This window comes from Haliotis rubra, unplaced genomic scaffold (genome assembly GCF_003918875.1).
Source record: "Haliotis rubra isolate DU_JTF1 unplaced genomic scaffold, ASM391887v1 Scf649, whole genome shotgun sequence".
Lineage (NCBI taxonomy): Eukaryota > Metazoa > Mollusca > Gastropoda > Lepetellida > Haliotidae > Haliotis > Haliotis rubra.
This window is the reverse complement of record NW_025767356.1, coordinates 456,723-480,314: the sequence shown is the minus strand read 5'-3', so window position 1 is coordinate 480,314 and position 23,592 is coordinate 456,723. Positions and strand designations below refer to the sequence as shown.

General features: G+C 41.8%; 1 protein-coding gene across 3 annotated transcripts in view; it reads left to right on the top strand.

Moving 5' to 3' along the window:
* Positions 1 to 23,592, top strand: part of LOC124257063 (acid-sensing ion channel 1-like) — a 118,024-nt gene that overhangs the window by 22,676 nt on the left and 71,756 nt on the right. The window contains exon 1 of one of the 3 annotated variants that reach the window (XM_046691038.1): positions 828 to 994. The exons of 1 other annotated variant lie outside the window; for it this stretch is intronic. The gene's annotated coding sequence lies outside the window, so the exon portion shown is untranslated. Of the gene's footprint in view, positions 1 to 827; positions 995 to 11,773; positions 12,390 to 23,592 lie in introns of those variants that run through there. One more of the 3 variants, XM_046691036.1, reaches the window with a different exon arrangement.

The window sequence follows — 23,592 nt, the reverse complement described above, 5'->3', positions numbered from 1 at the left end:
TGTGCACACAATGTAATCTTCAAGCAGACGGTGACCACAGTATGATATCCATTCTCAGAAGGAGGGCTTCTGGCAATCCAGAAATACACTCGCGATCGCAAACTGTATACTAGTATATCGTCATCTTCCTCGGGAAGCCATCTAATACCTGAGTAATACTTCCTCTCTCTTCCTCCCTACGCACACGCTACCTCGGCTGTGCCTGCGGCGTGCGGCGTACGTGGTATTCTCAATCACACGAGGGGAAAAGGGAACTGAACGTCCCTACGCACACACTACCTCGGCTGTGCCTGCAGCAAATCGTGAAATGCTGCGGCGGGGTATTGTCAATCCCACCAGGGAAAGTGGACCTGAATGTAGAGTACTTACCACGTACCTAATGTGAAAGCCACATGCTACAAGGATTTCCTTCACATATCGTTTTCTCTTTTTAGATAAACTCACAGTTTCAAACATTTGATATCCCTCGCCCTCATACATTGTGTAATATATTTCAATAGTCAAATAAGAGAAAGAGTCATTCAGCATGTTTGTGTATGTGCTATGTTAAAACGTGATCTGCATATTGAAGCGGAACATTTTGACCGAATTCAGTACTCTACATCCAAATTCCTCCACGTGCAATAAAGGAAGATCAGCATCCCTGCTGTAATCCTGGTGCTATTCATCACTTCTCTGTAACTGTTTCATCGGCCTCTCTGTTTTGCTCCTCCCGTACTTGTTCCACATGGGACAGGTGCCAAAGATCTTATCGCCTATAAAAGGTTAAGTTGTGAAAGTCTGCGGAGGTTTGGAGGGTTTCGTCACGAGTATACAAGTGGTACTCATCATTCCAATAATATGAACAAGTAGTGATATTCTGTAGTGACTATAGTTCCTGGTGCCTGTATTCAAGTGCAGGAAGAAACGTGAATTGTCCGGCGCTACTTTCAACAGCTAACCAAGAGGAACGGCCCGGTTAGTCAGTTGTCTGCCGGTCCCGCCGTTGGCGTCGGTATGTGTTTTGTTTTGTTGAATCCACTTCTTGTTACAATATCATTATAACTATTAAATGTAATCGTTCCACAATAGTATAAAGTCTAACAGACTTATCAGCGCATGTGTTTATGAATTCGGACATCTACACGTTTCCGGTTTTGCATACAGCTACTAGATTCGACCAAGTAATTGCCTTCTTTGTGTCAATTCCAAAACCGCACTTGTGGGTTCGTCCAAGTATTATGTAGCAGTAGGGATTGTCGCAAGTGTATGTGGGGTGAATGTCAATACCAGCAAACGACCGAAGTGCTGGTAAAATGTCAAGATTCGACGAGGCCAGGTTTTAAGAGCGGGCAAGTTATTCAGTGTTGTCAGCCTTTGTGCAAACACAAACCTGACAGGCTTGTTGTTAAAAAATATTGGTGTGGTACAGTTTCTAGTAGAAACAAAGAGCGACACGATGGCGATTTGTGGCATTGTAGACCAACTTGCCGAGTGCGGTTATCTCCGAAAGCACCCATTACCTAGCAGCCAGCTCATACGATATTCTGGTTTCCAGATGGGACACGTGACGATGACTTCATTCCTTACTAGTCTACTAATGGCGCTACCACTTCTAAGGCCCTTCCTCTCGTCATTTCTGATTGTAAACTGAAAGCCGTGGGCTTCAATACAGTTTGGACAAGTTTCGTCTTGAGCGATCGTTCACTGATTTCAGATTGTAGTTCTGTTTGTACCGAAGGATCTCAGTTTCCGTCTCAGTTTGGAAACAACTCTAACGTTTGGTGTCGCACTGGATCTGAATTACATTTGATGAACTACTCTATTCGGCCTGTGACTAAAGTTGCTTTTACTAGTCAAATGTGCAGGAGTTAACCCTTTCATAGTTCTTTTACATGGGATAGTTGTGGAATTAACAATAGTTCTGGAATGAGTCAAATAAATTGTATGTTTGTGAAATAAGTGCAGTCAGTTAATAGCATCAGATTAATGATGCTTACAAGTGTACATGGTTGTAACATTTTTTAAACATGTACTGGACACGAGACTATCCATAAAGGTTGTTATGTTCAAGTTAAGCCCCATAACTGTTATTACTCGCGACGATGTCTGGTTTTGAACTCGCCGTGTCAACAATCGGCTATTGATTAGCGCTTCAATCATGTGCCGCCACTGAACAACCTCCGCTGTAACATAGCACCAAGCATCACAGTCGACATTTACACGACGCGACTTTATATGTGTGTTTGCGTGGAAGGGTTGGTTCACCGTAGTGGTAAGATGCTTGCCCTATATATAAATGGTTGTGTTGTGTTCATCAAGAACTAATACCAGTACTTGCACGTCAACAAGTGCACTTCAACATTTTTCAGGTACATTGCCATTCTTTGTCGTAACCAACATAAATTATTAAAGTTATTTATTCAGTAGACATACACTTCGGATTGTGGATAGGAAAGAACAAACTTTCTATGCATACTCACTGTGTGCAATTAGAGACATTCTCAAGAAAATTTCATGGCAGCAGTAATCGTTCTTAGACTGCGCGATGAGCCAGAATAAACAAAGATTGATTGTTGCTGTCGGGACCACGGAACGGTATTGTATGGCCAGTGTGTGCCTCCGTGTCGTATCAACATCATTAGGAGTTACAAACAGCAAAAGTGCTCATGGACAATACTTGTTCTAAAACAACCATGCATTACACTTATGTTTCCCATATCGTTACGGTGTTTACTTGTAGCTATCATCGATACTTGAAGTTTATAATTTACACTAACACTGTTATACATTAAGTTCCCGCATTTGCTTGTCGTGAAGACAAATATCAACTTGCATGGTCAATAACAACATTGTATGTCTGTCACAAGTTCCCACAAAACACTACATGCCTGAAAGGCAATGTCGATGTATTTTTAATGCGAATGCGTTGTGAGTGAAGATACTGCTTATCTGTGCACACATACGCCCAGTTCCACAATGCTGCAGACCACCTGTAAGTCCCACCATAGAGGAACCAACACGGTTTGCTGAGGATATACACATAGTCACAGTTACTAGAATTTTTTAAAAAGCCAGTCGCCCCCGTATCTATTTACTGAGGAAACACATTTGTATTTGTTAATTTTGCTATATACACGAGTCAAAATAAAGAGACAACAACGTAATGACTCATTTTGTAGGATAAAAATATGTTTTTACTTCCTTTCAATAAAGTGCCCTACAAATGATTGGCATATCGCTTAAATCGACACAAAGAAGGGTGTGGGTCTCTTTTCAAAGTGCATAGCACGCAGTTGGACTAGCCCGGAGAGCTTGTGTTATCCACTGAGTATCACAGATGTTTTCTTATTTATGTCTATTTCAAACCTATGAGACTCGCACCTTGCAACTGAGGTGCGTGAGGCGTGTTACATATCATGTATACACTGTGGAAGTCTTCTCAAGTTAACCTTAGACGGTCTACTCAAGCAGTATGAGGCTAAGTGTTTATGAATGAAAATCGCATCAATCCTTCAGATCTTATGTATGCCTGTTTATTTTATAAGCATTGGATGAAACTAGTTCGAGATATTTTTGACATCGGGCCTCACGGAAAAGTCGTTATATCTATATGATAACTATATATGTACAGGAAATGTGTGAAACCAGGGATTTCACTTAATCCCTAAAAGAGTCAGTGATTACAAGGGTTTTCATGAAATTACTGATTTTCATGGTGTTCCATTACACACATTCCCTGTTAGGATATCTGTGAATGTGTGAAATTAATTTTTTTGTAGCTTAAAACTTTTTGTAGTAAAACAATTTACTGTTGAGTCTCATTTGATCCATCGTTCTTATGAGTTGAAAACCTTTACAATTTACTGATGACACTCTTGGCTAATTACTACCTCAAGTCGGGGTGCCCAGGTCATCTTCTCGCGGCTTTGCTCTTGACCGTCGGAATCAAATTTCTACAATTCCAAACGAATTCGGCACTTCACGCAGATATTAAGTGCAGTACGAATGACGCGTTATTTGGATATCCTACTAAGATTGGCCTGACGTCATACTTACTACCTGACGACGTCATCGACAGATTAGAAACAGAGCATGAACTACTCCGACTCGTTAACAACGACAGTGATTAAGGAACATTCTTGGTGTGTGTTTTTACATCACGATCAAGCTAATAACAATTATTATAGAAAATAGGGTGCAAACCGGTATCCTCAAAGGTTTGTTCGCGCGTTCTCAATTTGATGTAATATAATACTAGGCACATGTAAAGCCAATAGAATTTGAAAAAACAAACAAACAATTCAATGCTCTTATTCATGAAACTTAGACAGGTTTTATACCTGGAAGGTGTATTAGTGAGAACATTAGATTATTATATGTCATGTTTTTGAAGAAAAATTACAAGGTAAAAAGGGACTCTTGTTTCTTATTCACTTTGAAAAAGCTTTTGACACTGTCTCTGAAGAATTTATAATTCTAACAATTGGAAAGTTTGGCTTTGGACCCAATATGGAAAAATGGATCAAAATATTAATCAATAATGCAACATCATGTGTTATACAGAATGATCATTTATCACAGTTTTTGACGGCAATGAAAGGGTTGTAGACAAGGCGACCCAGACTTCCCCTACCTATCCCTCTTAGCGTCTGAAATCTTAGGAATAATGATCCATAACAAGAGTGCAATAAAATTAATTACATTAAATAATATTGAACGTAAAATTGGACAATATGCAGATGATACTGAATTATTTCTTGATGGATGTGAAGAAAGCTTAAAGGCAGCAATTGACACTCAATAATTTCTACAAAATGCCTCGATTAAGAATAAACAAACATATAAACTAAAACAGTTTGGATAGGCTCAATAGGAGGTAGTGGCATCATTTTATGCCAGGATCTGAAGCTTGATTGGCATAATGGGGAGTTCACTAAATCCCCGACTGTTTCAGGGATTACATGAAATCCCTGATTTCACACATTCCCTGTAGCATATATACTTCTGACGGAAGAAGCGGGGACCTGGTGATATGAAAGTATAGTTATCGTTGTGATTATTACATCTGTAGTGTGAGATGTTACACCTTACATGAACAATACGTTTGTAAACACGAGCACAGAGAAGTTAAATATGGTTTCGTGTGTAGGGGAACTCACTATTACTAATGCAACTGGGCGGAGGACACTCTTAAAAATACCCGAGAAAATGGCCAATATCCTAAGTTGCCGAATGTTTGGCAAATCGCAAAGTTTAATTTCTCGACAGTCGGGAATGTACCGCCAAACGGGTGGGATTGCCTCGACAGTCCGGAATGTACCGCCAAACGGGTGGGATTGCCTCGAAAGTCGGGAATGTACCAAACGGGTGGGATTGCCTCGAAAGTTGGGAATGTACCGCCAAACGGGTGGGATTGCTTCGACAGTCGGGAATGTACCGCTAAACGGTTGGGATTGCCTCGACATCCGGGAATGTACCGCCAAACGGGTGGGATTGCTTCGACATCCGGGAATGTACCGCCAAACGGATGGGATTGCCTCGACAGTCGGGAATGTACCGCCAAACGGGTGGGATTGCCTCGACAGTCGGGAATGTACCGCCAAACGGGTGGGATTGCCTCGACATCCGGGAATGTACCGCCAAACGGATGGGATTGCCTCGACATCTGGGAATGTACCGCCAAACGGATGGGATTGCCTCGACAGTCGGGAATGTACCGCCAAACGGGTGGGATTGCCTCGACAGTCGGGAATGTACAGCCAAACGGTTGGGATTGCCTCGACATTAGGGAATGTACCGCCAAACGGTTGGGATTGCCTCGACATTAGGGAATGTATCGCCAAACGGTTGGGATTGCCTCGACAATCGGGAATGTACCGCCAAACGGGTGGGATTGCCTCGACATTTGGGAATGTACCACCAAAAGTGTGGGATTGAATTGACATTTGGGAATGTACCGCCAAACGGGTGGGATTGCCTCGACAGTCGGGAATGTACCGCCAAACGGGTGGGATTGCCTCGACAGCTGACCTTGGACATTGCCGACCAGCAATATGTTGACTAAAACCTGTGTCGTGTCGTGGTTCTATTTGCTGGTATTAGCGGCTACTGCAAGACGATCTCGCAAAACCACATCGTGATAAGGTTGTAACCTTTATCTCCCACGACAAATGGATACATATAACTGGCCCCTGACATGACCCAACAGCGCATGTATGGGATGTTCTTTGACCAGGAGTATACGTCTGTAACAACCAGCTTGAGCCTGCCCATCAAGCGAAATGTCGAGCAATATTACACGCATGACTAGACCCAGGACGACATCTTGGAAACACATGAAGGACTATATGCAAGTAATAGTCTCCACACTGTAATCCTCACTATGCACGATCTGCTCTAAACACGATTCGGAAAAAATTCATTGAACATAATGAAAATACACATCGTGGGTTGTCCTAATTGCTAAAAGACAGTTTTCGTATACATCTAGATGTCCATGTGTTTGAACTCCCCACACAGCTGATGATTGCATTCGACCGTACTCTGATCCATTGATCGGGATAATTATAACACCGTATCACGGGCATTCACATTGTGAATGGAATCTGGAGCACTTTAATTTGACGGATTCTCCTTCCCCTTCCAGGCGCGTAGCAAGCCATTTTTTTTCGTGTAACCCCGATAGGATGCAAAGCTTTATGGTTAGATAGTATTGAGGGCTTGTCCAACCTTTTTAGCAAAAATCATGTGTAAGCCCTGGCTTTTTCCTATAATGTTAGCTACGCCCCTGCCTTTTCTTCTTACGGTAACTAATAGCTAATACTTACATTAATTTACTAAGCTTGAAGGTATTCATGGCATTTTTAATTTAGTTTAAGATGGGATAGTTAATCCCAGTAAGGTGAAGCCAAATGGAATTATCGCCCCAAGATGAAATTATTGCACTCAAATAGCGCCAACATTTTCTTTCGTCCATATATAAAGTACTGTAAAATGGTTCAAAAGGATTATGCGTCTAGTTTTGTCAGGACCACACCCGTGCTATTTCCCCTATACCAAACTGACGGGCCGCGATGTAGCAGGAATACTGTGCGAAAGCGGGGCTATAACTCTCTCACTCACTCACTCACCCGCTGCTAATCAGTGCCACAGGTTATGCGAGTGCTTGAAACATAAGTAAAAGCTAAGGCGCTATGTAAGTCTTTCCCATCTGTCACAACATGTATGTGTATATGTAAAGGAGATAAATTACATGACACATTCAAGTGCAGAATAAAACATCTTTTATCTAAAGTTTGCTCGCGTTAATGGATCTGATGCAACTGCGTAAATGTCTCTTAACATACCGCTTTATCCCCGGCTTTGCGGTTGTCTATGTGTAACACTCGTTGTTACCTGAGTGCATGACAAACAGTTTGTGTTAGTGCCTGTTGTCAAAACACATCACGTCTCTTTGCAGTCAGTGCGCCATGTTTATAGATTGTACAATATATAAAACGTCTTTGCAAAAGAATAACGAGTTTTGGCGTGGTGTACAAAATTTGTTTTGTTTTGTTTTGTTTGTTTTGTTGTTGTTGTTTTGTTGTTTTTGGGGGGCGTGGTGTACAAAGTTGGGGGCGTGGTGTACAAAGTGGGGGCGTGGTGTACACAGTTGTGTGTGGGGCGTGGTGTACAAGTTGTGTGTGGGGCGTGGTGTACAAAGTTGTGGGGGCGTGGTGTACAAAGTTGTGTGAGGGGGCGTGGTGTACAAAATTATGTGGGGGCGTGGTGTACAAAGTTGTGTGGGGGCGTGGTGTACACAGTTGTGTGAGGGGCGAAGTGTACAAAGTTGGGGCCGTGGTGTACAAAGTTGTGTGGGTGCGTGGTGTACACAGTTGTGTGAGGGGCGTGGTGTACAAAGTTGTGGGGCGTGGTGTACACAGTTGTGTGAGGGGCGTGGTGTACAAAGTGTGTGGGTGCGTGGTGTACACAGTTGTGTGAGGGCGTGGTGTACAAAGTTGTGGGGGCCGTGGTGTACAAAGTTGGGGGGACGTGGTGTACAAAGTTGTGTGGGGCGTGGTGTACAAAGTTGTGTTGGGCCGTGGTGTACAAAGATGTGTGAGGGGCGAAGTGTACAACATTGTGTGGGGGCGTGGTCTACAAAGTTGTGTGGGGACGTGGTGTACAAAGTTGTGTGGGGGCGTGGTGTACAAAGTTGTGTGAGGGGCGAAGTGTACAAAGTTGTGTGAGGGGCGTGGTGTACAAATTTGTGTGGGGGCGTGGTGTACACAGTTGTGTGAGGGCCGTGGTGTACAAAGTTGTGTGGGGGCGTGGTGTACACAGTTGTGTGAGGGCGTGGTGTACAAAGTTTGTGGGGGCGTGGTGTACACAGTTGTGTGAGGGGCGTGGTGTACAAAGTTGTGTGGGGGCGTGGTGTACACAGTTGTGTGTGTGGCGAAGTGTACAAAGTTGTGTGGGGGCGTGGTGTACACAGTTGTGTGAGTGGCGAAGTGTACAAAGTTGTGGGGGCGCGTGGTGTACAAAGTTGTGGGGGGGGCGTGGTGTACAAAGTTGTGTGGGGGCGTGGTGTACAAAGTTGTGTTACTGGAAATTGGTGATGACACCAGGTGTTCGTGAGAAGATAGCAGAAACTCACGGTTGTAATTGGTTCAAGTTGCATCTAAATGTGCATCTTGTATGGGCATGCCTATGTCTTCCGGACGTTTAGTGATCATTTTAATTACATTAATCTTTAACCTTACCCCAAATGTACACATCACGTTCCTGATTACACATGCCCAAATCGAAGTGGAGAAAGGCCATACAAGCAAGAAGGTTGTCAAAAGCAATTGCCTCTGCAATTATTCAGAGTAAATCTCTGCTGAAATGTATTACGGAATGTTTTTATCCTCTTCAGAATGCGCTTCCCTGAGGCCCCACAGTGCTTAAACTGTAGACCAAACTAGATGAACGGTGGCACTCACACATACCCTAACGGTCCACAACACTCTGTCCTGAACAATACGACACGGACGGCAGTCTCACATCTCCTCTTGATTCACCATGGACAAATGGCTTTCTCAGATTTGTGCCTGGATAACCACTGTTGTTGTGTCGTGATTGTCGACCCTGATCACAATCACGCTCTCCTGGGACCTGACGAAGCAAAGCGCTCAACTGCGATTATGCTCAGAACAATAAAACTTTGGCGAGAACTGTTTTATCACTAACAGTTTCTGTTCAGACACCTGGAAGACTGCTATTAAGAGACAAACACCAATCCATTACATGTCATTACGCTTTTATTTCCAGGGTGTTTTCATTGACAACAATTCGTGTTGCTTAATCATAAATCACAATGATGTGGTAGTCTGATATGAAGAAAGCAAGGCGGTGAAGCATTGTTGTTGTAAACATACACATGTATCCATTGTGTTTCCGTGAAGCATAGGAGTTGTTAAACTTACAGATACACCCACTGTGTTTCAGTATTTAGATGGAAAAAATATGCTTCGCGTTATTGATTTTGCTTGACATGTTGTTCACAATGAAAGACCCGTTGAAGCATACAAAAACAGTATTGTGTATCAAAGTGCTTCTATGAGCCATGACATGCATGTATATGGGCAGCTCTACCACACTATGAACCGCGGTACGTAACACTTCAAGGTTCTGAAGCTCACCTATTTTATCAGTGCAGCGATCACGAATATTGCTGTGTCGGTGATAGTTTCATTTTTACAGTTCGGATATTGTCACTTCTTCTTCTACAAACATAAGGTACAATGGGAACAGTCACTCCGATGAAAGCAAATGTGTGTCTGATGATGGGGATAAATAACTATTTCAAGGTGACATTAAACATTTATTTGTTGCTATATGGCAATAACAATATCCCCGAAAGATAGTGACTTTGATTATGGCCATCTCATAAAACTCTGGTTTTGTTCAACAAAACCGTCCTTTGGTTATATACAACGTATCATAATTTATTTATGTGGAATATAGCGTAGAATGGTTTTTAACAATATTTTGTAATTTGGTTATGTTCAACTAATCCTATTTTGGCTATGACCAACTTCCATTTATTTTAAGTTGATTGTGTTCAACTAATAGTACGTTAGTTATGCATAGCGTATCGGAAATTGGTTATGTAACCTTTCATACAGCGTGTCTTGCTTCTGTTATGGACATTAAGTTTAAGTATTAACATTACTTAAGTATAGCCCCCTTTATCACTACTATATTTTGTGCATTCACAAAATGTTCCCACAAGTATTATTGATATAATTAGATGCGGTGCATCGGTTCGGTTTCTTGCTCCGAATATGAATATTTCAGAAACATTTTTATAAATGTTTGAGAGGGTTAGGTTTAATCTATGTCCAAATGCCCCTCCTGCATGTCAAATACACCGAAACGCCACTCTAACTTGTTTCGTTGCACTTCCTCTGTGTTGGGCGAGAACAAACACGTCGTGACTCCACGGATTAGACCGGTTCATTGATGGTACTATTACCCGAGTCGTAGATATGACTTCACGTATATCGTAAACCACCTGTATCCATACCGGAGTCGGTAGGAACTGTTTGACATGAACCTCCAGAGTCGGATTAGTTTAATGACTATGAGATCCACTTTGCAATTTCATCTCACGGCGCTGATGAGATACCGGTTCGCAGGGGCTTTATAACTCAGTGGTGTCCAGGACGAAATCGGATGATTGGATGATAAAGCATGGGTGTGAATGCTCAGAAGACCATGGGCGTCTCTTACCCATAGATGCATCTGCCTGATAATTAAAGTAGTCTGAAAAAACACTTGCACTCCATACCTCGCGACGCTCCACATATGCGTTATTAATTGATTAGGACCATGCGAAAATTTATCATTTCCAATTGCTGTCTTTTCGTCGAGCATGAAGGTATAAGTTATCACCATGAATGTTGCACATGCTATTTGGATTGTCAGAGTGGAGGGTGGCAATATCGAATGAGACGCTGCCACTCGATCAGCAGAGTTCATGGCTTCTAAGAACAGGCCTGCCACGACACAGTGATCGTCTGAGCGTGAGTCCGAATCGGAATGTCATCTCAATTATGATTCTTGGTTAGTCACACACTCCCCAACTCACCGCCACCGAGTTAATGCATCAATAGATATGTCCGATGCAATTCCTTTCGTCGACTTGTACATACGATACATTGTTTCTCATTCGAACATTTGACTGGCTTTCCTGTAGTTTGGACGGTGTCACGGGTTGGGCAGTATTCGCTCACATTTCCGCGAGCACCCTCGGTGTTACTACTTCTTGAAACATATTGATGGGCACATGATACAGATCAAGAAAATGCTGATAGAAATGATTTCGTCTTTTATGGTAATATTTCAGTTGCCTTGAAAAGGAATCTAACATCACATTCCTCACATTCCAAATGATATGGAGAATATTATGTAACCAGCTCCCGATCACAATTTGAATGCATTGCATTTTACACAAATACGATACAAGTTCAGAGTGGACTGTCGGAGTCTTTTACCAGCGTGGGAATGTGTAACTGTCGTCACATGGCAGATTAATTTTCACTAAAAGCCACTGTAGGCGGTTACGTTAATGACGATTCCTTTAAATTCGACCGCCAACACCTATGCAGAGAGTAATCAATAACCAATATAGGTGTTGCAGACCCGGCGTCACCTGACAGATAATCGCCCGCTCCCCGGTTGTCCTCCTCCTATTGCGCTGTCGGCTCCTCCAACCACGGACAGCTTCAATCTCATCACTGCCACCGCCGCTGGCAGCTACACACTCCGTGGCATGGTATCAAACATTGCATGCCTGTTGGGCTAGGCTTATTCATACCAGATAAAATATTTATACCTCTTGAAATGATTCCACAGAAAGGATTGCCATTCCTAAAATATGGTTGATTATTTTGGGATTGTGAATTCAACCGTATTGCGTGTTGCCTGCTGAATCATTACAAACAATGTATGGAACAAAAAGTTACGAACAATATACACATATGTTAATCCAAGTTATTATTAATCAATTGTTTTTAAAGGAATGTCTATATAACATTTGGAGCCAGCGTATTGGAAGACGCAATCGAGAGATCGCTATGGAGATAGTGTATTGACCAACGGAAGGCTAACATCACCGTCTTCTACTGGAGTGATCTAGGTGCCTGCATCCAGCTCTGCAGCGATACACTAGAGCCGCCACCGCCACAGCCACACTAGGAGGCTGGATGTACCATCTCGTGTAACTACTCCGTACTTGGTCACCAGGCCACGTTGTGCTCATACAGGGGTTAAAGGTTAAATCCGGTTATTACCCAAAAGTCAGGAGTACTCTCTTTCATCCTTCAGGATGTTTTTATTACGAGCAGGATACCGAAAGATACCTGTTTCCAAGACTTGCGGCGGTAAGTAGCGCTTTAGATACAACATTCTCACAAGTCTCTGTATACTTGGAATTTAGCTGTTTCGGAAATATACTTTTAGTTGTAAAGTTTCTATTTCTTGTACATTTTGTCTTATAGCTTAAGTACATTAATCTTAGAGGTTCTCGCAACCTGTTGATGTTTCCCCAATGTTTGTGCAAAACCCTTTGTTGCATTCTAATACTTGAGGTAGCCATGTTTCATGTCTCCACTGACGAAGCAATGATGAAGGTCAGTTTCAGATGGCAGTACAGACAGAACACCTAACGTTTTCAAATTTTTAGACACGCATCTGACGTTTATCAGACAGATTACAAAGTTCCACTGTGTGCTTTCGTCAGAATACTTCATGGATGGTATAAATGGGGATCCAAATTGTAGATACGAACGGAATGCTACCATATTTTATGGATCTACACTTTCGGAGTATTTATACTGTCGGTAAAATTAAAAACAGAAAGGCATATCTTTCTTTATCCTGTAGGTAAAATTAAAAACAGAAAGGCATATCTTTCTTTACTTGTATTTTGTCTTGAAATAGATCTATATTTGAAGCTGGGTGCATGAGACACAACGATCGTGACTGAAATGAAAAGTATTATTCACGTAAAGAATTGTGGGTTGTGTAATAGTATGGATGAGTTGGGGGATTACGTAGGATGGACAAGATTGTCTGGTCCGGTGTGGGAAGCAGATTTTGAGGGGGAGGTAGTCTGATGTGGCAGCGCATGAAGTGTGCCGAGATCCTATCAAGACTTTCAATCGATCTCAAGATTAATTAGCATAGATCATTTGTCATATCGTGTCTTGTCGTTGCCTTAAATATGATAGCATCTAATATCAATTCCTATTCGTGACATTAGTTGTGATGGTGCGAGGTGATAGTCTGCCCTAATGCTGATATATTGCTCTAACGTCAATTGTATGACATTTAGAAACACGTTTGACGCCTAACACGGTCTCTATTGAATCAACGTACACGCATTCATGAATAGAATATGTACGAGAGCGCATGGCACCATGTAAAATAAAAATCAATATAAATTTAAAACTTGAATAGTTATCATTTCAGTTACTTTATTTGTTCAAGCGTTTCAAATATTCATGCATGTATTGGGACGGGACTTTTCATTAACTATCAGGTATCTGTCATGTAGTGTCGTATATATCATTGGTATCATGCAAAGGAAATTAAAAACAACTGCCATGTTTCCGCTTGATCAGTTTGGTTATTGGATGTTTGGTCGACACGCCTGACAGCTGGTCACATCAACACACAAACTACTGCACATGGTGTGCCATCAGTGTGGCGATGCATACCAACATGTTGTTGATGTTGGAAATCGTTAATGTTTGCTGCTGTCCGGATCTATACAATACAATAATACGTTGTTCTCCCCTGTTTATCGATATTGGTACAATCGGCGTAAAACCCACTCACTCACCACATCCAAGTATCATCCCCGGTCATTAAGTGACGTGTTCCCTCGGGGTTTATTTAAGAGAGAGAAAGAGAAGTGTTATACACGTGAAATCAAAACAAAACGAAAAGATCACAAAAGCCTACTATCCTATTGACAATATATATGATTGCCAGGATGTCGGAAATTAGGTTCACATGTGACATCAACGAGCCAAATTAGTTTATAAATAGCTCTAAATTATTCCGACAATTGTCTGATGCACTGACACGGGATTCATATCGATATATCTAATTAGTTTGAACCAGTGAGCAGTGACGCATAACCTATGGACCCTCAAGCCTACTAGGACTTTAATATACTCAGAGTGGGAATATGATTGGACATTAACTGTTACTTAATAATAAGATTAAAAGTATTGTAAGTCCCCATGGTCCCTAGTTTGGTGATCTACCTTAGGTTTTTTGCGATCTATAGCCAGGTTTTATATTGTATTGTCCAAATAGTGCTATTAGTTTTAATTTTCCACACTAGTTTTAGTTGTAATTGTGATATTCTAGTTGTTTTACTGTCCTTCGTCGACAGGTTTTTATAGTATACATCTATTCCATTTCGGTGTCACATGTGTTCTCGTCACGATATGGCTGAAATATTGCCGATGTGACGTTAAATAATAACTCACTCACTCACTCACTAATAATAAGAAAAAACAAACCAGCAAACATCCCCAAAACATTGTGGATGCTGCTTTCCTTGAGTGTATTTAGTGTATATTAAAGAATGATTATTTATATTTTACAATAACACATCCTCCCGGGCATAAACAAGGTATTAATGTGGACATGTGTTTGGAAACATAAGGTGATATTTTGGGCGATGTGACAGAGGGCATTTGCCATAGCCTGAGGACTCGAACAATAGGTTAAAAGCACACTCATGGTGTTGGTGAGTCGATAGTCTATCATGTAGTCCAGTATTCATATTGATTTTTTTATTTATTGATATTGTTGACGGTTGCATTGATACACTGTAAAAAAAACATTCCGTCTTTTAATAGGTTACAGTCACATGATAAAACAGTAGGATTCGATAATGTATCACACAATCATTTTCAGCAGTGTAATGTGTGATTGGTTAATTGCTATCAGTAACACGTACAGCTTCAAATGTATGTTTTGCAGTTGTAATGTTACTATAATTTATGCTTACATGTTGTCATGAGTGGGCTCTGCACATCACTTGGTCTAAAGCTGTTTTCTGGACAATATGATCCTAGCACATTTTTAGTACGTTCACAGATAACATTTTCACATATGTGTTGCTAAATACTTACCTCGATGATTATCATACATTTGTCCGTTGAGTCCAGCCGAACCGATAACAACAACTGTCCATGTATTGATCATAATATGCACTTTATATATGTTCAAACAAACTATTTATTAAGGCCCACATATATAATATTTTTGTGTATGTATCTATGTATATGCCCATAAAAGGAAAGACACACAATAATAATGACGTCACACAGACAATCTGCGATCCGCGACACACGTCTTTGCATCAATATATGTAAACGTACTTAAGGGTATATTCACAATGGTCATGATGTTGTCACCACAAGTAAACACAGCACCTCGCGCATCCAAGCCCCAACTACATAACACCCTGTACATGAACAAGCAGTAGGTCGTGTCCTCACATAAGGCGTCATTTGGTTGGGTCCCATAATGCCTACAGTTCCAAACTGCCTACATCCCAAACTGCCAACAAAAACATTGTAGGCAGCGTGGGAAAATATTTTTTGCCCTGTAGAATAATGGAACAGCCCGAGTATCAATGAAGAAGGGGTGCTTCGTTTGGAGTAAGGGATAATTAGGGGGATTATATTAGTATATATCTGTGCATCTACTTCTGTGTATAGTATGTTTTGAGTCTTCTCATCCAATAAAGACTACAAGACAAGTACAATGATATTGTTTTATTTGGTTTGGGGAAGCAGTTAGCATGCTTATATTGTAATCTCCAAAGCAGGATTAACTTAATCCTATTTGATCAAGTTGGGTAGGCTTTGTCTGTCTTTGTCAGATTATGTCGAAAAACATGGTAAGGACTTAATTGTTGAGAAGATCTCATCTTCTCAGTTAATTAAACTCCTAATAAATTAGAAGAAGAAACCAACTGTATCCATCACACAATGGCAAATGTTCAACGCGTTCAATTCATCACTTCTCAAGCAGGAGAACAGCAAGTTTCCTTTGCTGGGTACCGGTATCGCCTCAACGTCAGACGACAGACCACAATACATTGGAAGTGTGTACATTCTGAATGCAAAGGCCGCTGTTCTACAACTGGAGACTGCATGAAATCAACAACACCGCCCAACCATGTCCCAGTGGAATCTGAAGATGAGATTCGACTCCTTAGCTCAGCGTGTACAAGAGGACGTCACATCCATTCGGCAGATGTACGATGAAGAGTTGTCCGAGGTTGCTGACCCAGCGTCTGTACGATCGTTCTCGAGTGTAAAGTCCTCCCTCTACCGGCACAGAAGCAAAGTTCTACCAAACCTACCCAAGTCTCTAGCTGATGTTCAACTCGAAGGACCGTGGACTCAGACAAAAGATGGACAGCAATTCTTGTGCATCGATGATGGTGACGACGACACGATACTGGCTTTTGCTTCAGAGGACATGCTAAACATGCTCCACAGTGCCGACAAGTGATGTTGTTAGGGACAAAGTAGGAGGTGAACTTGCGCCAAGTGAAATCCAGATAGACTTTGAGGTGTCAGCCATCAGGGCAGTGGAGGAATTGGAGGAGGATTGAGAAGTGCGTGGGTGCTTCTTCCACTTCACTCAGGCTGTGTGGCGAAATGTGGCTGCGAAAGGACTGACAAACGACTACAAGGACATCCCACAGGTGCAGACCCATGTCAGGAGAGCAGCTGCCCTTCCACTACTTCCACGGGACATGGTGCAGGACACTTGGATCGCTGCCATGGACGAAGGCCCGGAGACAGAGAAGGTCAGGAACTTCCCACGACTACGTCACGAGTACACGGGTGGACTATGAGGCACGTTTTCCGGTACGGATCTGGACGCAGTATGGAAATATTGGCCCGCGGACTAACAACCACCTTGAGGGGTGGCACCTGAAGCCGAAAAACCTTATTGCCAATCGAAGCAGTCGACAAAGCTAAACGCGCTCAGCTCGACTGTGGTGCCCTCCCCAAGTCACGCAAGCGTGTTTACAAAGAGCTCGATGCGAGACTTCTGAGACTGAAGGAGCACCTCCAGAGCGGCAAAAAAAACGCCTCTTCAGTACCTTGATGCTGCTGGACATCTCATCAAGTTTGCAAAGTGATTGTCAGTTGTGTGTGTGAAAAGACTGTAAAGCCACTGAAAGACTTTTCAGTTTTTTATGATAAATCCATGTCTCCATGTAAAGTCTGAGAATTCTCAGAATGAATAAAGATGTCCTACCAACCAACACTTGTCATTTTTTTAACCTTCTGTAGGCAGAGTGGGAAGACACCATAGAATTAACCAGCTAACTAGTCAAGTTCATTTTAGCAGGGGTAGAACAGGTCAGATCGGTGTATTCACTTCCTGATCACTGGACCGTATCATATATTTTTTTAACCTGTAGGCAGTTTGGAACTGTAGGCAGTATGGGAATATACCCGTCATTTCCGCAGACCGGATCGAGGGGCACACTTGAGGTAAATGCCCATTTAGATGTGTTGATTCGGGTTTAAATATTAATTGCCTGATTGCATTGAAAATACAAGCGACAAAACTCTCTCCATAATCACATAACGTGCTTCGCTGAGGCAATTCTACAATAATCCGACGAAGCTGAGAGTATGTGTCAACACCGTTCGCGAAAAACTGAGCATATATTTTGTGGTGTCCTTTTTATCGATGGAGTGGTATAAAACCTGGTATGTCACAATTATTTATATACGTAAACATCAGAAAGGTTTCGACCAGGTTTTATGGGTAATGAAGTGGCAGAACATTGGCCAGCAGTTCGCTTGGTTGGTTGATTTAGCAAAGGGCAATGAGACGTATTTTTGTGGGATTTGTTTGTTTGTTTTTAGATTAGTTTTCAACATTTTTGAAGTCAATCTTGCTATTTTTAGCTTAGCTGATATTCTTTATGTGATTGATAATAAAGGTACAGCGAATATTATAAAAATTGTTTCCATATTTATAAGATATATCTGAAGAGAGCAGAGTCGATTGTACGATTCATGAAGATTTGCTCAACAATCCCAATGAAGAACAATGAACCAGCTCTTCTCCTCATAACCATTATCCTAAATACTATCAAGGAAGAATCTTTCTATATTCACATATAAAGTATTTGAAATAGTCGAAGCGCTTAGACATTATTACCTCGCTTAACCCAAGCTTCTTTTGAGGCGTAAGAAGGTTAACACAGTATCCCCCGGGTACCCATTCAGTCAATTTTGAACAATCCCTAGTATGGCGATCGCCCTTCAGTTGTACTTGGCGATCTATAGCCCATTTGTATGTTGCAATGTCCTAAATAGTATATAAGTTTAAGTTACATGCTAGTTTTAAATGTCTAACTGTAATATACTACTTGTTTTACTGTCCTTTGGTGACACATTTTATGAAATAAAACTACAAAGTATTTACTGTTTTAGTCACGATATGGCTGAAATATTGCCAAAGTGACTTTAACTTTTAACTCACTCAATTTTAAACAAACTCACTTGCCTAAGGTGAGACCGTATTGTCGGGTATGTTTCCTTGTTGGGCAGGACTGAAGGCAAGCTGTCAAACCCGCTGAACCATCCAGTGACTCTCCGTGACCAACGATCCCTTGTGAGGATCGGTATCTTTATGAATATGAAACACAATTTCCACTCTGAAATGATTGTTTTCAGCTTTCCATTTGTCAACGTTCCTTTCATGTCAAGCAATATACCAACAACTCCAGCCTTTGCTGCTTTTATTTCGCTTTTGAGGCACAATCTAACATGGTCTTTTTACGAAACTTTCAAAGAGCGCGATTCGACACGTCCTCAGAAGTGTTTCCATCAATGTTACAGCATTCATGGTCTCCGTATGTTTTTGTGGATGAAATTGCAAAATGTGATGCATCAGTGAGAAAATTGAAGTCCGAAGCAATTCTCTGTTGTGACTTGACCAAATGTTCCAGATTTTTCTTGGAGATCTTGGTGGTAGTAGCAAATATTTGAATATTTGACTAGCCTTTGCAAATGTCTATGACGTTTACCACCGGTTCAGCAGGATGCGTTCAACATTTCCCGAACACCTGGTACTCTCACTATTTGATAGTGATCCATAAGCTCTATTCATATACTCTGTCATGGTGTCAAGTCCTGGATTGTCAAGTGCAGACTAGTTTATTTTCAGCCCGGAATCATACAGCTATAATATTGCTGAATGAGACGTTAAATGACAAAACACACACACATGCTCATGATATAGCCGGAATTGAACAATAGACTTTCCATATGGCTGTTGATAGGGTTTTGTCGCTTTTATTTAAAAGGCGAGCACATCCTGCACTACAGATGGTACCCGTCACTTAAACATAAAAAGGCAAGTCAGTGGTTGCATGTTTTGTCTGTCTTACTGGGGCCTTGGATGTTGTCAAGAATATTGTTGTTACGTATGAGGCGAGTATCAGTCGGACATACCTTGTTCTGCTGAACGACATATGACTTCGAGCAAGTATGTAACAAAGTTAAATGTATCTGCTTGACGCCGATAATCCTTCCTTTGCTAGTAATGCACACACAAAATCGCTTCTAACTGGGATGCTTAGATGGAATGTCTGTTGAGGTCTTACTCTCCTGTATACTGACGTTTGAAATAGCTGTCACTGTGTTCATACTCTCATGTCTGCTGAGGTCTTACTCTTCTGTCTGCTGAGGTATTTCTCTTCTGTCTGCTGAGGTCTTCCTCGGCTATCTGCTCTGGAAATGCGCAATACATGTAATGCATGCAATACATTCATCGGTCTGTACCCGCTGCTGCTGGAAGATGTTATCTCGTTCTCTGTGTTCTGTTTTGACATTGCAAAGTAGGGATAACGCCTGGTCTAACTCACCTGTCTTCTGTTGTTGTTTTCCTCCGCTTTCTATTTTGGTCCTATTCGACTCTGTGCCGAGGTCGTACTCAACGATCTGCCGCAGCGTTACTCGCCTGTCTGCCGAGGTCATACTCAACGATCTGCCGCGGCGTTACTCGCCTGTCTGCCGAGGTCATACTCAACGATCTACTGCGGCGTCACTCGCCTGTCTGCCGAGGTCATACTCAACGATCTACCGCGGAGTTACTCGCCTGTCTGCCGAGGTCGTACTCAACGATCTGCCGCGGCGTTACTCGCCTGTCTGCCGAGGTCATACTCAACGATCTAGTACTGCGGTCATTCTCTCCTGTCTGCAGATGTCTTAGACAACTCAGTGCTCTGGAAAGGCAACCCATGTTTTCATCAGAGAAACTACCAGCCTGTACTAGCTGCTGATGTAACGTGTTGTCTCGTTCTCTATTATCTGCTTTGACCTTGCTAACTTGGCTTGGGGCTCGGTGTGGGCAAAGGTTAGATAAAGCAGGCTGCAAGGTGTCGCCGGACTCTCTCGTCACATAATGGCCATTGTTGGATGCCATTCTTCTACAGAACTGTTTGTGAAGTACAGCATGGAACCCAGTCTTGAAACTGTTACCGATGTAGTCGGGATGAGGGTTGTATGTGTATAGTGGAAATGTTCCTGCAAGCGATACACATTCGTTACACTGTTGTGGAAAGCACTGGGAATAGTTTGTGGACACTCTGGACCTGAAGGAGGACGTCCATTTCGCCCGGACCCACAGCCTGTTGGTTTCTCGTCACAAACTGACTTTTTGGTCAATAAGGATACATTTCGGGGTCATTGTACTTCCAATGCTTCCTCGTACATCCTTTGGCGACATTTATCCCCCGGTTGTCGTCCGTTTGATTTCTTACTTCAAATGTTACAAACACAATAAGCGAACGCCATGTTGCCATCTTCTGGTCTCGTTAGAATATATCTAGCTAACGTATTTCAGTCACTTACATGCACGGTTGTTTGCATTTCACTATGTGTCAAAATGTTTATGGGCCGGTGGGGAAGACTAGTGGTTAGAGCGTTCGCTCGTCACGCTGTCACTCGGCTTCATTTCATTCAGTCCATTTCTGGTGTCCCAAGCTGTAATATTGCGAAATTTTGCTATACGCAGCGTAAAACTGAACTCACTCAATTTTTTCAAAGATACGTATTATTTGCAAATCGGCATTATTGTGACTACATCGTCTTGAAAAGTGTATCTTAGATTTCTGAAAATGGTTTTGGGCGTCCGTGATATATTAGTTTCCAATCGTATGATGTCTGGCGTCCAGTCTGTGTTTGTTTGATACATGCTCCTGGGCTGGAAGCTCACTTGATCCAAACTAATGTTTTCCCCTGTATTCATCTTTATGAGCGACATGTTTGTAACTTCTAGAAACAAACAGCGGGGCCTCCTGGTCTGCACGTAGTATATCATCACGTCAAATATGCATGTTAAGATCACGGAGTGCTTCATTGTAGACGCAGTAACGAGGCAGAGTCTGCAGGAGATCTTACATGTGTGATTTACTTGATACTTTTACATCTGATGCCATCTAGCAACCTAGGTTCATGGTTTGATGCCCCTAAACCATCGACACCACTCGCGAAATGTCTGTAGGATCAATTAATATACGTTTGTTTATGTATATTGCTAGCTTAAATATGAGAAAACAATTGACAAGTCTCTATACAGATATGTAGGGGAACAGACCTTGAACTTGAGATGACATCATAATCTATTCATCTTATATATTATTTGCAAACATTTGTACAATACAGCCAGAACATCTATAAAAGTCACCTTAATCAACGGTTATCATTTGTTAATATTTACTTTTTAGCAACGCACAATTACATCAGTCGACTTCAAATATCCCAGACTACTAATGCAAAACATATGTACTCTTGACTAATACGTAACCATGATGACAACCTCTAAAGTTATCACCTATCGGGTCACCAAGGACTCACTTACATTCATTTAAGGCAGGTTCCTAGGATTTTCAATTGGTTTTAATCATCCAAAGCAATATGGGACTAAAGTTTGAACAAACGTTAGATATATCCATCTGGCGTAGCTACTATCAAATGTAGCTTGCACTCTCAGACCGCTCTCTGATTACTCTAGTGCTGTAATTTGATGTAGTGACAACCTGGATGTTCTCAGCAGAAAAGGTCAGTCAATCCTAACGTTTCCTGGGTACAATGTGTGAAGCCCATTTCTGGTATCCCCCGCCGTGATATTGCTGGAATATTGCTGAAAGCGGCGTAAAACTAAACTCACTCACTCACCTAACGTTTCACTCAGTGACTTATCCATATGTTTTCCCCAACTTATTTAATTATCCGCCCGATGGTTTCCTTTGTAACTATTAGCTAAGTTCTGTATTGAAGTAATTTGTATTGATCAGAATTGTTTGGTGCTTCATGTGCATTATTCAGGTAATATGGTTTCCTGTCCCATCTGAAATGCCTGTTGGAATGCTTTTGAAGTCTTGTATAAAGTATCTATGTAATTCCTTTATTGCAAGCTAATTGGTCACTGTGTGATCTCTGTATGAGTCATCTGTCCGTAGCTTGACTTGTCAAAGTAGATACACAGAATATGTCAACGTCGACTACATTCCTCCAATTCATTGTCAGATCTTGTTAGATTTAGCTGCAACAAAGCATTACATCAAACACCTAAGTTGGAATTATCGGCCCAGTGGCGAGTGCTTTCAGAAAACAATATTTCTTCTTCAAAGTTCGTCAAATTTAGACGTTCAGGAACTGAAGTAACTCCCTGTAGACCCATGTCGCTATAACATGTCTCCACACGTGAGATCCATCCGGCTGGCACTGCCATTTCTGTATGTCTTCAGCTGGAATCTTTTCAACCTCAGCTTTGGTTTCATTTTACGCTAAAATGTTCTGGTCGTTTGATGTTGTGCTAATTCACGTTGAACCTTTATGTCTCTGGTATACACCTTGATTATCACCATTGTGTTGAACCCTTCTGTGCCTGGTATACACCTTGATTATCACCATTGTGTTGAACCCTTCTGTCCCTGGTATACACCTTGATTATCGCCATTGTGTTGAACCCTTCTGTCCCTGGTATACACCTTGATTATCACCATTGTGTTGAACCCTTCTGTCCCTGGTATACACCTTGATTATCACCATTGTGTTGAACCCTTCTGTGCCTGGTATACACCTTGATTATCACCATTGTGTTGAACCCTTCTGTCCCTGGTATACACCTTGATTATCACCATTGTGTTGAACCCTTCTGTGCCTGGTATACACCTTGATTATCACCATTGTGTTGAACCCTTCTGTCCCTGGTACACCTTGATTATCACCATTGTGTTGAACCCTTCTATCCCTGGTATACACCTTGATTATCACCATTGTGTTGAACCTTTCTGTCCCTGGTATACACCTTTATCACCATTGTGTTGAACCCTTCTGTCCCTGGTATACACCTTGATTATCACCATTGTGTTGAACCCTTCTGTCCCTGGTATACACCTTGATTATCACCATTGTGTTGAACCCTTCTGTCCCTGGTATACACCTTGATTATCACCATTGTGTTGAACCCTTCTGTCCCTGGTATACACCTTGATTATCACCATTGTGT